Here is a 16,996-nt window from a genome sequence, read left to right as displayed (position 1 = left end):
CAATCAATTACTTCACCAGTACATTATTTTTTTTTCTTAATTTCTTCGTTTGATGAATTAAACAGTAGTCCCATCAACTTGGAAATTTGAAACACATACTTTGCCAATTTTTTTTTTTTCCTTATTTGTGGTTGCTGGGGGAGATGGGCTTCCCAGATGGCTCAGTGGTAAAGAATCCGCCTGCCAATGCAGGAGACTTGGGAGACACAGGTTTCATCCCTGGGTCGGGAAGACGTCCTGGAGAAAGGGAATGGTAGCCCACTCCAGTATTCTTGCCTGGGAAATCCCATGGACAGAGGAGCCTGGCAGGCTACAGTCCACAAGGTCACAAAGAGTCAGACATAACTGAGCGACTGAGCACACACGCAGCAGGCACGCACTGGGGAGACAGGAGTGGCTAAAGGCCCTCCAAGTGGTGGCACTCAGTCAGTGTCCCTTAAAAACCAGGGAGCAGGGCCCTTCCCTGGATTTCCTGCTCCTTGACAGACAGTCCCCGGAGAGGCCTGTAGGTACATCCATCCCTACCATTCCAGCTTAGTAGGGTGGGCTGCCTGGGGCTGGTACATGCTTTCCAGAGAGGAAGGGGTTGGCTCCTCCACCTCTGGGGTTGTGTCCTGGGAGAGCCCAACGGGGAGACACAGGACAAGCATCCTGGATAGAGTTGTAGAGCACAGTTCTACAAGCATCCACCAAACCTGTCCTGGGGATGGCGACCCCAGGACCCGAGAGAGAGGAAACTGGGAGAAAACTCAGCATGGCCGCCCCTAGAGACGCTTGATTAATGAAGGTACAATAGCCCACTCCAGGATTCGTGCCTGGAGAACCCCATGGACAGAAGGAACCTGGTGGGCCACAGTCCATAGGGTCGCAAAGAGTCGGACACTCCTGAAGCGACAGGGCACGCAAGCACTCGATGCTCACTGCTGGCAAAGCAAGCCGCACACAGCGACAGGAGGGAGCATGGCTCTGCCCCAGGCCGCCGGCCAGTGCTGCCGCTCCCTATGCGGCCACCAGGGGGCGCAGCGGCGCCTGCAGGAACGCGGAGATCTGACGATTCCCTCCTGGCTGGTATTGCTGTCCAGCTGTCCGCTCAGGGCCATCCACCTGTGTCACTCCGGTAATTTTCATCGGCGCCCACAGTAGGTGCACTACTGTGATTGCCAATTTCGCAGACACGCATCCACTTGGCAAGTTTCCCAGCTGAAAAGTGGTGGAGCCAGGACCTCTGGAGCCAGAGTCCAGAGGCAGTTTGCCCAGAAGGTGACTACCCAACCCTTGGATTTAGGGATGGGAGTTGGGTTTTGTTGTTTTGGTCATGTGGAATCTTAGTTCCCCGACCAGGGATCGAACCTGTGCCCCCTGAAGTAGAAGCACAGAGTCTTAACCACAGGACCGCCAGGGAAGTCCCCACCCAGCCCATGTTTTACAGTCACCATCAACCCCCTCAAGTGTCCCCTCCTAGGCTGTTGAGGCCTGGAAAGGTGGGCATGACCTGAGCAGGCCTGGATGTGGGACAGCTGGGGTCCTTTGCTTCTTCTGGAGCCCCTCTCCTGTGAGCTCCCATCTCTCCTTCCACCCCCCAGCTCAAGGTCTGATGACTGGAGTAGGAAGGGAGATTGACTCAGTAATTTGTAATGGACTTTATTTTTTAGAGCAGGTTTAGGTTCACAGCAAAATTGAGCAGAAATTTCAGAGATTTCCCTTTTACCTCCTGTCGCTTCACACTCACAGGCTTCCCTGGTGGTAGAGAATCTGCCTGCCAATGCAGGAGATGTGAGTTTGATCCCTGGGTTGGAAAGATCCCCTGGAGAAGGAAATGGCAACCCACTCCAGTATTCTTGCCATGGAAATCCCATGGACAGAGAAGCCTGGCAGGCTACAGTCCATGGGGTTGCAAAAAGAATCAGACATGACATAGAGACTAAACCACAACTCTCACACTCATAGCCTCCCTCACCACAGAGTGACATTTTTGTTACAATCAATGAACCTATGCTGACACATCACCACCCAAAGTTCATACTTCACTTGGGTTCATTCTTGGTGTTGTACATTCTATGGGTTTTGACTGATGTATAAGGACACATATCCACTAGTGTCTTACAGAGTGAAACTTCACTGACTAAAAAGCCTCTTCGTGTCTCCTGTTAATCCCGCTCTCCCCCATCCCCTGGCAACCACTGATCCTTTCCCATCTTCAGTTTTGCCTTTTCCAGAATGTCATATATGTGGCTGGAATTATAAAGTATGTAGCCATTTCAGATTGGTGTCTGCCACTTGGTAACATACATTTGTATTCCCTACATCTTTTCATGGCTTGAGAGCTCATTTCTTTTTAATCTTGAATAATATTCTTTTTTTTAACAAGCTTCAGGTTTGTTTATTTTATTTTTTTATTTTTTGGCAGCACAGCTTGTGGGGGTCTTAGATCCTGGGCCAGGTACTGAACCCAGGTTCATATCAGTGAAAGAGTGGAGTCGTAACCACTGGACCTCCAGGGAATTCTCTTAAATAATATCCTGTTGGGTGAATATTCCACAGTTCATTATCCATTCACCTTCCAAAGGACCTCTTGTTTGCTTTCGAGTTTTGGAGATTATGAATAAAGCTGCTCTGGACGTCCGAGTGCAGGCTTTTGTGTAGATGTAAGTTTTCAGTTCATTTGGGTAAATACCAAGGACTGAGATTGCTGGATTATATCGGTGAGAGTATGTTCAGTTTCATAAGAAGCTGGCAAACTGTCTTCCAAAGTGGCTGAATCACGTTCCATTCCCACCAGCAATGAATGAGAGTTCCTGCTGCTCCACACCCTCATCAACATTTGGTGTTGTCAGTGCTCTGGATTTTGGCCATTCTGTTAAGAGTCTAGCGGTATCTCATTGTTTTAACTTGCATTTCTCTAATGACATATGATGTTGAATATCTTTTCATATGCATGTTGCCATCAGTATATCTTCTTTGGTAGGGTGTCCAAATCTTTTGCCATTATATTTTTTTCTTTTGCCGTTTTATAATTAAGTTGTTTGATGTCTTGTTGAGTTTTAAGACTTTGTTGTATATTTTGGATAACAATCCTTTATCAGATATGTCTTCTGCAAATATTTCCTCCCAGTTTGTGGCTTGTCTTCTCATGCACTTGACATCTTTTTTCACAGAGCAGTTTTTATTTTAATGAAGTTCAGCTTATCAGTTCTTCCTTCATGGATTGTGCCTTTGGTGTTATACCTAAAACGTCATCACCATACCCAAGGCCACCTAGATTTTCTCTGATATCATCTTCAAGAATCTTTACTGTTTTGCTCTTTGTATTTAGGTCTATCATCCATTGTGAGTTAATTTTTCAGGATGTAAGATCTATGTCTGGATGCTTCCTTTGCATATAGATGCCCAGCTGTTCCAGCACCATTTGTTGAAAAGATTTCCTCTGTTCCTTTGTATTACCTTTGCTCCTTTGTTAAAGATCAGTTAACTATATTTATGTGAGTATGTTTCTGAGCTTTCTATTCTGTTCCATTGATCTAGTTGTCTGTTCTTTTGCTATTATTATAGTCTTGATTACTATAGCTTTATAATAAGTCTTGAAATTGGGTTAAGTCAGTCCTCTGATTTTGTTCTTCTCCTTCAATACTGAGTTGGCTATTCTGGGTCTTTTGCCTCTCTAAATAAACTTTAGAATCAGCTTATCAATATCCATAAAATAATTTGCTGCCATTTTGATTTGGATCACGTTGAATCTGAAGATCGAGTTAAGAACTGACATCTTGCTGGGCTTCCCAGGTTGGCGCTAGTGGTAAAAGAATCCACCAGTCAATGCAGGAGACATAAGAGGTGCCGGTTCAATCCCTGGGTAGAGAAGATCCCCTGGAGGAGGGCATGGCAATCCACTCCAATATTCTTGCCTGGAGAATCCCATGGACAGAGGAGCCTGGCAGGCTACAGTTCGTAGGGTCACAAAGAGTTGATCATGACTGGGTGACTTAGCACACACGACATCTTGATACATGGACACCTTCCTATTTATTTGGTTCTTTGATTTCTTTCATCAGAATTTTGTAGTTTTCCTCATATAGATCTGGGGGGCTGCTAATGTAAATGATGATATGTTTTTAACTTCAGTTCCACTCGTTTGTTGCTGGTGTACAGGAAAACTTTTGGATTTTATGTATTACCTTTGTATCCTACAGCTTTTCTAAAATTGCCCATTAATTCCAAGAGCTTTCGTTGTTGTTGGTCCTTTCAGATTTTCTACAGAGAAAATTGTGTCATGTGTGAATACAGTTTTATTTCTTCCTTCCCAATCTGTATAACTTTTACTCCCATTTCTTGTCTTATTGCGTTAGCCAGGACTTGCAGCGAAATGTTGAAAAGGACTAGTGAGAGGGGAGATCCTTGCCTTGTTCTTGATGTTAGCAGGAAAGCTTCAAGTTTATCACTGTTAAGTATGATGTTAGCTGTAGTTTTTTTGTAGATGTTTTTTAAGTTGAGGAAGTACCCCTCTTAATGATTTGCTGGAAGCTTTAATCTTGAATGAGTGTTGGATTTTGTCAAATGCTTTTTCTGCATCTGTTGATATGATCATGTGATCCTTTTTCTTCTTTAGCCTGTTGATATGATAGATTACATTCATTGGTATTTAAATGTTGAACCAGCCTTACACACTTGGCATAAATCCCACTTGGTCATGGTGCTGAGTGAATAGTTTTATATGCTAGCCCTGTGACAGGTTATGTTTTCCAAATGTTACCACACCCAAGTTGACCCAGGAGACTATGCCGCTCTTCCTGACTCATGCCTCTAAACTGGAGAACTCCCTCTTTCCCTCAGTGGGACTGTCTCTATCTTTTTCCTCCCTTTGGCCATGCCACATGGCTTGTAGGATCTCAGTTCCCCAACACGGGATTGAACCCCAGGGCCTCGGCAGTGACAGTGAGAGGCCCTAACCACTGGACCATAAGGGAATTCCCCAGTTTTCATCATTTTAGAGCAAGTAGATATGGCCAGGAGCCCACAGCCCCAACACTTTCCTCCTCTCTCCTCTGTTATCTCAAGGCTCTGCCCACTTGGCCTGGTGCGTACATGCTCAGTCATATGCAATTCTTTGTAACCCTATACAGGCTCCTCTGTCCACGGGACTCTCCAGGCAAGAATACTAGAGTGGGTTGCCATTTTCTCCTCCAAGGGGTTTTCCTGAGCCAGGGATCGAACCCAGTCTCCTGTGACTTCTGCATTGGCAGGGGGATTCTTTACCACTGAGCCACCCTTGAACTGGAGGCCACCCCAAACCTTTGGCAGCAGATCTGGTGACCTAGGCAGGTCTGGATCACCCTTGTGTTGACCCCACATTCCCAACACAGCGAAACACAGACTCCACGGCAGAGCCCCCAGGCCCACACAGTGTCTCCAGCTGGTCTTCTCCGCCTTGCTTCCCCCCACCTTCCCATCCCAATTCCCAGCCCCTTAAACCCTGGCTGCAACAGACAGTCAATCAACAGCTGGTACATTCTTCCTGCACATATTTTTCAAGAGCCCGTTTATGCCAGGCCATAACCTTGTTCTGAGATACAAGCAAACTGGACTCAGTCCCTGCCCACAGGAGCCTACAGGGCCTTGGGAAAGCAATGTGGTAAACAACTCCTGTAACAGAGTGGGTCAGTGCCAGACAGGGGTGACCCAGGGGTCTTTTGAAGTTCTGTAGTCTCCTGCCTCTCTGTTCCTTCTCTTTGACACACCTTGTTTAAAACATAATGATTTTATTTATTTATTTTTGGCTCTGCTGCATCTTCACTGCTACATGGACTCTTCGCTGGTCATGGTGGGTGGGGGCTACTCTCTAGCAGTGGTGCGCAGGCTTCTCATTGTGGTGGCGTCTCTTGTTGCGGAGCATGGGCTCTAGGGCACGTGGGTTCAGTACTTGCAGCTCCCAGCTTCTAGAGCACAGGCTCAGTAGTCACGGCCCACGGGCTTGGTTGCTAGGCAACATGTGGGAATCTTCCTGTCCCAAGGATCACATCTATGTCTCCTGCATTGGCAAGTGGATTCTTTACCACTGAGCCACCCGGGAAGCCCTACACACTTTTTAAAATGTTCTTCCAGATTCTTGGCACAGCGAACTCCTATTTATCCTGCCAAAGCCCAGCTCAGATGCTTTGTCTCTCATGAAGCATTTCTTGGTTGTCCTTTCTGCCCCGACAGACGTAATTGCCTCTTTGTCTTTGCCTTTGTAGCACTCGGTGCATGCTCCAAGGCCCACCTTTGGCTCACGCAGGGCTGGATGTTCCTGACCTCAAGTACAACTCCCCATGTGACCATCAGGCAGCCTGGACTTCTGCTTTCAACTCCAACTGCAACCCCCCAACCCCTCCTTCTGGAGCCAGCCTGAGACCTTTCCCCTGCCCCCCGCCCCCACGCCTCTCTGCTGCAAATGCTTTCATCTCCAGCCTTCTCCCAAGACTGGCCTATTATCACTTCAAGCATCCTTGAAAGCAGGCATTGGCAACAGGGCTCTGGGAGCTTGGCCAGGGCCACCCTGTCTGGTTGGGCAGGATGCACACGTCACACATTACAAGGGCCCCATTCACATAACAAACACATTGCACATCATAGATCTGGGTGTTTAATGCACCAGTTTCCTGGCAATTAAGGGTCTTGAGGAAGGGACGCCTTTTACTAATTTTCACAGGGCAGTGGCCCTGGGTCTGAGGCAGTCAAGGCCGGACAGAGCCAGCTGCCTCGGGTACTGAACAACACCAAGGGCGCTGGGCCCAGGGATGTCCAGGGAGGTGGGGGAGAGGATAGCTTGGCTCCAGACACAGCCACACCCCTGTGGTTCTCTCTGCCTGGACCTTCTATTCCTGGTAGCATCTCACTGGGCCAGGAACAAGTGGCTACTGACTAACGGAGGCCTCCAGGAAGCATGAACTGTAGGCATGAAAGCTTTTTAAAGTCAAGTGTGGGTGAAGAGGCATCTAGTGGGGAAATAGAGGACAAGGCAGTGGGTGCAGCCCCAGCTGTGCGTGACCTTGGACAAGTGATCTCATTTCTCAGCTTCCCCATCTGGGGTTTGGGGTAGGGAGGCTAACTTCCCCATGGACTTTGCAGAGAAGAAATAGGACTTTGCATGTAAATCACTTAGCACAGTAAATCTGAATGTGGGTGACCATCAGAGAATAAAACAGCTCTGGGAGGGAGGCCCAGCAGGAGGCACTCACTGGACCCTGGGACTTTAGGAGCCCTCAGAAAGGTTTTAATTACTTCCCCAGTGGGCGCAGTGGTAAAGAATTCTCCTGCCAATGCAGGAGACACAAGAGACTCAGGTTTGATCCCTGGGTCAAGATGATCCCCTGGAGTAGAAAATGGTAACCCACTCCAGTATTCTTGCCCAGAAAATTCCACGGACAGAGGAGCCTAGTGGGCTACAGTCCACAGGGTCACAAAGAGTTGGACATGACTGAGAGTATGGCACACACACAATTTACAAAATCAAGAGGAAAAAGTGAATATATTAATAATGAATATATAGCAGCAAATCCAGCCTGAATTATGTCTGCTTTGTGTTAGGTTTGCCAAAATGTTCATTCAGGTTTTTCTGAAAGATGATATTAAAATACCCAAATGAACTTTTTGGCCAACCCAATATGAATTTTTAATTTAAAATTTTTTATTTATTTTTTTTTTAATGAAGGATGAGACCCAAAAAAACAGAAGTGCTCAGGGCCTGTGGAAGTCACAGTGCAGGCCTGAGCCCTACGTTATGCAAATACTCTGGACATCCTTTCTTCAGGGACATCAATCTACTTGGTAAATAACAACAGAGCTCTGACATATCCCTCTCTGAAAAGGACACTGCAGTTTAGTCGCTAAGTTGTGTCTGACTCGGCGACCCCATGAACTGTAGGCCACCAGGCTCCTCTGTCCATGAGATTCTTCAGGCAAGAATACTGGAATGGGTTGCCATTTCCTTCTCCAGAGGATTTTCCCAACCCAGGGATTGAACCTGGGTGTCCTGCATTGGGAGGCGGGTTCTTTACCACTAAGCCACCGGACACACTCAAGGACAAATTCTAGGCAGGTGCTCTTAGAAGTACCCCCCCAACACACACACCCAGCAGCCCCACCGTCATCCCAGGGGAGAGTGGGTGATAAGCCATACATTTGTACCTTTGAGGCCTTGACAGTGGGTGTTGAGCAAGTATTGATCCAGTGACTTGATTCTGGGTTTCCCCGGTGATGTTCAGATTCAGATTCTCACTGGGAAAAGAAAAAAAAGGAAAACACTTGGCACCAGAGACTCAAACAAACCAGCCTGATCCAGGATGGCTGGCAGCAGCCAGAGCTTATAAATAACTGCGCTGTGGCCCCAGCCCCGGAGGAGCCATTGCGTACAGCCCGTCCCACCTGGGCCTCAGCTGGCACCTGTGGCATCTGCAAGCTGCTATTTGCTGCTGGAGGAAGAGGGACTTGGGTGACTTTCATGGCTGCACTTGTTCTGGCCCAACAGGTGGCCGAGCTCCCAGCCGGCCAGCGTGGGAAAGGTCACAGGACTCATGTTACTTGCCTTGAACACGTGTCCTGCAGCCTGGGACCCACACTTGTTTACTTTATTATGAAATGTGTTTTAACAACCCACGCTGCTTTCTTCTGAGGCTAAAGGATGAGAGATGAGGGGTGCCTGAGGGCAGCCTCCTAGGAGCCATCATGCTTAGAAGCTGTGGCTCTGGGAAGGGATAAGGGGTCCCTTGTCCCCAAGGGTGGGGGTCTCAGTGAGCCCACTTGCCCTGTGCACTGTCCGTGACCATGACTCTTCTCACAGGCCCTGTCTCTGCCCTGCCAAGCTGTCAACATCTTCCATGACTCCCACTTGTTGTTGTTCAGTTGCCAAGTTGTGTCCGACTCTCTGTGACCCCAGGGACTGCAGCATGCCAGGCTTCCCTGAACTTCAGTATCTCACTGAGTTTGCTCAAATTCACATTCACTGAGTCCATGATACTAGCTAACCATCTTATCCTGTCCTACCCCCTTTGTCCTCCTGCCTTCAATCTTTCCCAGCATCAAGGTCTTTTCAGTGAGTCAGCTCTTCACATCAGGTGCCCAAAGTATAGGAGCTTCAGCATCAGTCCTTCCAAGAAATACTCAGGGTTGATTTCCCCTAGGATTGACTGGTTTGGTCTCCTTGCAGTCCGAGGGACTCTCAAGAGTTTTCTCCAGCACAATTTAAAAACATCCATTCTTTGGTGCCCAGCCTTCTTTATGGTCCAACTCTCACATCTGTACATGACTACTGGAAAAACCATAGCTTTGACTTTTCGGACTTTTGTTAGCAAAGTGATGTCTCTGCTTTTTAATACACTGTCTAGGTTTTTCATAACTTTTCTTCTAGCTAGCAAGCGTCTTTTCATTTCACGGCTGCAGTCACCGTCCACACTAGCACCAAAATGAAGCAACAGGCCACCCTGCCTGTCACCACCCAGGGTGGACTCAGTGTCTCTCTGGATGAGGAGAGGATGCTGTTTGGGAGGACTTCTGGGTCTACTCTCTGTTTCCTAGTGTAAGCATCCCTCTCCAAATCAGGGTACATTAGGGGTCAGCAGGGATAGGAAGAACTGCTGAGAGGACCTTCTGGGCAGGCCAATAGGAGAACCCCAGGACCACTTTTTACCTTTTTATGCTATTCATGGAGTTCTTGAGGCAAGAATGTTGAAGTGGTTTGCCAGTCCCTTCTCCAGAGGACCACGTTTTGTCGGAACTCTCCACCATGACCCGTCTGTCTTGGGTGGCCCTACACATCATAGCTCATGGTTTCACTGAGTTACACAAGGCTGTGATCTATGTCATCCATTTGGTTAGTTTTCTGTGATTGTGGTTTTCATTCTGTCTGCTCTCTGATGGATGAGGATAAGAAGATTGTGTGAACTTCCTGATGAGAGGGACTGGCTGTGGGGAAAACTGGGTCTTGCTCTGGTGAGCAGGACCATGTTCAGTAAATCTTTAATCCAATAATCCAATTTTCTGCTGATAGATGAGGCTGTGCTCCCTCCCTGTAGTTTGGAGAAATGGACAGAGGATGAGATGGTTGGATGGCACCACTGACTCAATGGACATGAGTCTGAGCAAGCTCTGGGAGATAGTGAAGCACAGAGAAGCCTGTTATGCTACAGTCCATGGGGTCACAAAGAGTTGGACATGACTCAGTGACTGAACAACAACAACAGGACCACATCAGAGGCCTGGCCACTGAGGTTTGGATTTAACCCTTTAATCCCCCGGTGACCCCTCAAGCCCCTGCAGTGCTCGCTGGTGCACAGAATGGAAGATCTCAGAAATAGGCCAGGCCAGAGGCTTTATGAGTTAGACTCCCAGTGCTTGAGTGTTAGGGAGCCAAGGACAAAAGCCCTGGGGGAGCTGACCACACAGCAGGTCCTGCCAGTCCACAGCACAGTCACAGCCTCCTGTTTCACCTCCTTCCAACGTGGCAAAATGGGAATACCAGGAATTAGATGGCATAAGTAGGTTAAGGCTTAGTCTACATAATCCCTGGCACATAGTCCATGCTGTTTTATTTTAATACATTTTACAGATGAAGTTCAGAGACTCAGGGATGTATTCATTTTGGCCATAACAAATCCCCACCAACCTGGTGACATAAAACAACAGAAATGTATTCTCTCGAATTTCAGGGGCCAGAAGTCTGAAATCAAGGTGTCGGCAGGACCCAACTCCCTCCAAAGACTTTCGGGGAGGAGGCTTCCTGGCTTCTAACAGCTTCCGACAGCTCCAGGCCTTCCTCACTTTGAGGTACACCACCTGAATCTCTGCCTTTGTTTCTCACAGCCTTCCCCTCTTCTGTCTTTTATGAGAGTATCAATCATTAGATTTAGGGCCAATGACAGATAATCCAGGATGATCTCAAGTAGAGATTCTTAATTATATCTGCAGAGGACTTCTTGGGTGGTCCGGTGGCTAAGACTCTGTGCTCCCAGTGCAGGGGCCCCGGGTTCGATCCCTGGTCAGGGAGTTAGATCCCACCTACCAGAACTAAGAGTTACCCTGCTGGAACTAAAGCTCCCAGGTGTTGCAACTAAGACCTAGTGCAGTCAAATACATAAATAAATATCCAATTACATTTGCAAAGACCCTTTTTTCTAGATAAGGTCATGTTCACAGGTTCTAGGTAGATCCATGGTGGCAGGGGGTTGGGGACCATTCAACACACCACAGAGGCTAAGGCCAGGTGAGTTAGTGGTGAAAAGGAAGACAAACCAGCTCCTTCATTGCCTGCCCTCTAGTCATGGACACGGAGACTGATCAGCAGGAAATACAGAGTGTCCAGATTTCCTACTGACGAACATGCTGGGAGGTTTCGAGCAAGACCAATGGATCAGCAAGTAGAGCTGGAACTGGAGGGAGAGTGAATTCTACGTAATTGCTCTGACAATCCACCTGATCTCTGTCCCCCGTGACAGGTCACTCCCATTGAGAACGAATGCGTATGACTCTACGTGTGACACTCCCTCTCAGATTAGATTCTGGCACCAATTTCTTTGGCTGCTTTGTTGCTGTGTGAGCAAGCTCCAGGAGGCAATGAAGGACAGGGAAGCCTGGAGTGTTACAGTCCATGGGCTCACAAAGACTCAGACACGACTGAGCAACTTAAACCAACCTAACCCTACTGCTATAAACACGTCCACATTTGATCTGGCGTCAGAAAGTCGTACCCCCACCCCCACCCTGGAGGCATGGGCCACAGTCCTACAGACAGGGCTCAAATTCTGTCACTTGCAGAACTGTCCCAGATTCCAATCCCAATTCAAGCCCTAGAATGGAGGGAAAGGAGAGTCCAGAGCTGAAATGACCCTGACAGTGTTTTTGTTCATGGCCTGCTCCATCTCTGGGACCGCACAGCCAAAGAGGCTTCACAGGTGTGCGTGGCCAGCTCCTGCGTAAAGCAGTTCTGGGCACCTTTAAATAAGCCTCCTTGGCTGGTCCTGGGTCGACCTGAAGCCCAACTTGGGGCTGTCATGAAAATAACCCTATAACCCTGAGTCATCCTGAGAATTCACACAGTGAGTATGACTCATCTCAATGGATATCGCCTTAGCACAATCAGTGAGGGAATTGTTCTATGTTGTTTTGTAACAACTTTATGAAACTGTAATTCACATACCATACAATCCATCTATCTAAAGCGTACAATTTGATGGTGTGTAGTATGGAGAAGGCAATGGCACCCCACTCCAGTACTCTTGCCTGGAAAATCCCATGGACAGAGGAGCCTGGTAGGCTGCAGTCCATGGGGTTGTGAAGAGTCGGACACGACTGAGCGACTTCACTTTCACTTTTCACTTTCCTGCATTGGAGAAGGACATAGCAACCCACTCCAGTATTCTTGCCTGGAGAATCCCAGGGACGGGGGAGCCTGGTGGGCTGCTGTCTGTGGGGGTCGCACAGAGTCGGACACGACTGAAGCGACGTAGCAGCAGCAGCAGCAGTATACTCACAGTCTTGTGCAGTCATCAACAAAATCAATTTTAAAACATGTTGATCACCCCTTAGCCATCGCCCTTTAATTTTCCCTCCCCTCAGCCCCTCGCAACTGCCAGTCTTCTTTTCTTTCTGTCTATGGATTTGGCTGTTCTGGACCTCTCATATAAATGGAATCACAGTACCATAAGATGGGGCCTTTTGTCTCTGGTTTCTTTCCCACAGTGCAATGTTTTCAAGGTTCATCTGTGCCATAGCCTGTATCAGCACTTCTTTCCTGTTTCTGCTGAGTAATATTCCATTGTGAGGACAGACCACATTTTGTTTATCCATCCATCAGTTGATGGATATTTGGATTTTTATGCTATTTAGTTCTCAAGGATATGCTGCTATGAATATTCATGTAAGCAAGTTTTCAAATTGCTTTCTTTTTGGAATCACCAGCCAGCAGATGTACAAATGTCTGTAAGGGAACCACATGCCCTGTCTAGCTGGCCAAAAAGTTCATTCAAATTCAGGGCAAATGTGGAGTTTGTCTATGAAAAGGAGACAACAGGTGATGTCATAGTGGGAGGTACCCAAAGTGATTAGAGAGACGCATTTTCAAAGATGATAAATGCTGGTGAGCAGGAGTCCCTGGAGAAAGTCGAGCACAGTTAAAATGCATTTGCAGCAACAGAGATGGACCTAGAGATTATCATTCCAAGAGAAGTAAGTCACACAGAGAAAAACAAGTAACGTATGATATCACTCATAGGTGGAATCTAAAAAAAGGTTACAAATGAACTTATCTACAAAATGGAAATAGAGTTGCAGATATAGAAAAAAACTTACGGTCACTAGGGAGAAGTGGGGGAATGGATAAATTGGGAGATTGGAACTGACACATACACACTACTTTGTATAAGATATGAAGAGGGGAATGCAACCCACTCCCAACCCACTCCTTGCCTGGAGACTCTCATGGGTGAAGGAGCCTGGTGGGTCCAAGTCATGGGAGCCTGGCGGGCCCAACTCATGGGGTCACAAGGAGTCAGACACGACTGAGCAACTCACACACACATATACATATATAAGACAGATAACTAATAAGAACCACTGTAGAGCACTGGGGACTCTACTCAACTCTCTGTAATGATCTGTAGGGAAAAAAGAATCTAAAAAGGGGTATGTGCATATATATATATATATACACATACATACATATAGCTACTCAGGTGGCTCAGTGGTAAAGAATCCTCCTGCCAATGCAGGAGATATGGGAGATGCAGGTTCAATCCCTGGGTCGAGAAGATCCCCTGAACAAAATGACAACCCACTCCAGTATTCTTCCCTGGGAAATCCCATGGACAAAGGAGTCTGGAGGGCTACAGTCCATGGGGTTGCAGAGTCAGACGTGACTGAGTGACTGAGCATGGCACGGCACATATATTAATGTGTGTGTGAGTGTGTGTGTGTGTAACTGATTCACTTTACTGTATACCTGAAACTAACACAACATTGTAAACCAACTATAGTCCAAAAAGAATTTTTTAAAAAGAAAATGAGCTGTAAAGCTGTGAAAAGACAAAAATAAAATAATAAAATGCAGGAGATAGAATAGGAAAACTAATCAGTGGTTGCCAAGGGTTGGAAGGAAGGCACAGGAGAATTGGGGGGATGGAATGAAATGGTTCTGTATAACACTGTGATGATGGATGCAGGACACTGTCCACTGTCAAATCCCCAGAGCTTTACAGCACAGAGAAAACCTTAATGGAGACAAATTTTTTAAAAAATCATTTAGGAGATAGTGGGGGAATCCCAGGATAGAGTGCAGACTGTGAAAAAAGAATGTAACTGTATTAGAAAAGTCACATAACCTCCCTGAAGGAGATAGGGGAGAAAAGGTGCTGATCTAAAGTTTCTTAAGCAACTGCGGGAATGATTGGTGGCCATAAGACTTTGTTGTTGCTGTTCAGTCACTCAGTCGTATCCAACTCTTTGTGAACCCATGGACTGCAGCACGCCAGGTTCCCCTGTCCTTCACTATCTCCCAGAGTCTGCCCAAACTCATGTCCACTGAGTCGATGATGCCATCCAATTATCTCATTCTCTGTTTCTCCTTTCTCATCCTGCCAAAGTCTGTTGACAAAGGGAGCTGTACGTAGTGCTGTTCTCTTGCTGATAAATTCGTTGCTTGTGGTGAGCAAGCTAACACTCCTGAATCACATGGATAAATAAATAAGTAAGGGGATGGCGGGTGGTGGGAGCTGAGTTTCTCCCATTTGCAGAGGGAAGTTATAGATAAGCAAGGGAAAGGCTGAAATGAACCACTGGTGCTGGTTTAAAGTTGGAGATATAAGCAGAAACTCATTGATCTTGTAAAAATATAGATGAGTAAATACAGAAATGCTGTCATTGTTAGTCAGTCACTAAGTCATGTCCAACTCTTTGTGACCCCATGGAAAGCAGCATGCCAGTCTCTCCTGTCCTCCACTATCTCCCGGAATTTGCTCAAATTCATATCCATTGAGTCAGGGATGCTATCTAACCATCTCATCCTCTGCCACCCCCTTCTCCTCTTGCCCCCAGTCTTTCCCAGCATCAGAGTCTTTTCCAATGAATTGGCTCTTTGCATCAAGTGGTCAAAACATTGGAGCCTCGGCTTCAGCATCAGTCCTTCCAATGAATATTCAGGATTGATTTCCTTTAGGATTGACTGGTTTGATCTGCTTGCAGTCCAAGGGACTCTCAAGAATCTTCTCCAGCACCACAATCCAAAAGAATATTTTCTTTGGTGCTGAGTCTTCTTTATTATCCAACTCTCACATCCACAGATGACTACTGGAAAAACCTTAGCTTTGACTAGATGGACTTTGGCGGCAAAGTGGTATCTCTGCTTTTTAATATGCTGTCTAGGTTTGTCATAGCTTTCCTTACAGAGAGCAATCATCTTTTAATTTCATGGCTTCAGTCACCATCTGCACTAATTTTGGAGCCCAAGAAAATAAAATCTGTCACTGCTTTAACTTTTTCCCCTTCTATTTGCCATGAAGTGAAAGGACTAGATGCCATGACCTTAGTTTTTTGAGTGTTGACTTTCAAGTCAGCTTTTTCACTCTCCTCTTTCAGTTTCATCAAGAAACTCTTTAGTTCTTCTTCACTCTCTGCCATCAGAGTGGTATCATCTGCATATCTGAGGTTGTTGATATTTGTCCCAGCATCCTAGTCGTGTGTATTATACACAGGTTATCTATATTTCCACACAAATTTCCAATTTTGTTCCTTTAGAGGGCACACGGCACCCAGACCTAGGTTCCTAAGCCTGTTCTCCTTGATAACAGACACCAGGGCTCCTGGAAGAAGTGTCTAATTCTAGCCTGGGGGAGGAGCCTGAAGCATCTCGGAAGCCGGGAAGGAAGGAAGGAAGTGCTTCCAAAACAAAGGGATGGGGCCACATCAAAGGACCACAGAAATTACTAAAATTGAATCAACCCAGAGTCAAAGGTAGGAACAATTTGAACAAAAAAGAAATAACATATTTGATAACTCAAAGGATAAAATAAATATCTGTGAGTCTGTATTGATACAAATAAATGATTAAGCAAATAAAAGAGGGAGAGAGAAAGTTTCTGTATGGGAAAATTGTCAATAATTGATGTAAATATTGACCCCTCGAGGAGGTGAAGCTTGACTCCCCACCCACTAAGCAGGGGCTACACCTACGGAGTTCTTCCAGGGAGCACAGTATGGAAAGGGAGACAAAGAACTTTACAGACACCACCTCAGCCAGGCGATCAAAGTCAACATCCACGGCGGTGAGCATGTTGACAGGCAGCCTTGAAACGTCGTGATGAGGATGACACTTCGTTTCTGTGGTCTTCCTCCCAAGAGCCCTTAAACACCAGTCTAGTCACGAGAAAAACAAACCACCACACGAACCCCAAATGAGGGACAGTCTACTGACAACCGTACTTCCCCAAACCATCAAGATTCTCAAAGACAAGGAAAGTCTGAGAAACTGTCCCAGCCAAGAGTAGCCCAAGGAGGCATGACAACAGAATGTCACGTGACATCTTGGGTGGCACCCTGAAACAGAAGAAGGATGTTAGGAAAAAACCAAGGGAATTTGAATAAAGTGTGAACTTTAGTTAATAGTAATGTACAATTGGGTAAGAGGGTTGTATACAAGAAGTCTCTGTACACTTTTCTGTAAATCATCAATGTTTCTAAACATACCGAGTACAGGAGACCCAGGTTCAATCCCTGGGTCAGGAAGATCCCCTGGAGAAGGAAATGGTGACCCACTCCAGCATTCTTGCCTGGAGAATCCCATGGACAGAGGAGCCTGGCAGGCTACAGTCCATGGTGAGGTCTCAAAAGTTGGACAGGATTTAGCAACGAAACCACCACCAAACATAAATCTTTATTTAAAAAACAATCTAAAATGTATAAGGAGGGGCCACTGACAGAGCTGGAGGAGAGTGGGGAGCACTTGGCCTGGGGCAGGAAGATCCCTTTCCAACTCCCAGGGAAG

The 16,996-nt window shown here is 46.7% G+C and overlaps 1 long non-coding RNA gene across 1 annotated transcript; it reads right to left on the bottom strand.

Moving 5' to 3' along the window:
- Positions 1-2,369: 2,369 nt before the first annotated feature.
- LOC132342467 (uncharacterized) lies at positions 2,370-8,507 on the bottom strand. Its single transcript, XR_009490850.1, has 3 exons — positions 8,395-8,507; positions 8,158-8,247; positions 2,370-4,601 (listed from the first exon to the last, which is right to left on the bottom strand). It is a non-coding gene; the product is annotated as an uncharacterized lncRNA (long non-coding RNA).
- Between the last annotated feature and the right edge of the window lie 8,489 nt (positions 8,508-16,996).

Source organism: Bos taurus, chromosome 16 (genome assembly GCF_002263795.3).
Source record: "Bos taurus isolate L1 Dominette 01449 registration number 42190680 breed Hereford chromosome 16, ARS-UCD2.0, whole genome shotgun sequence".
NCBI lineage: Eukaryota > Metazoa > Chordata > Mammalia > Artiodactyla > Bovidae > Bos > Bos taurus.
Note: the sequence above shows the minus strand (reverse complement) of the source record. Positions and strands in the feature narration are given on the sequence as shown.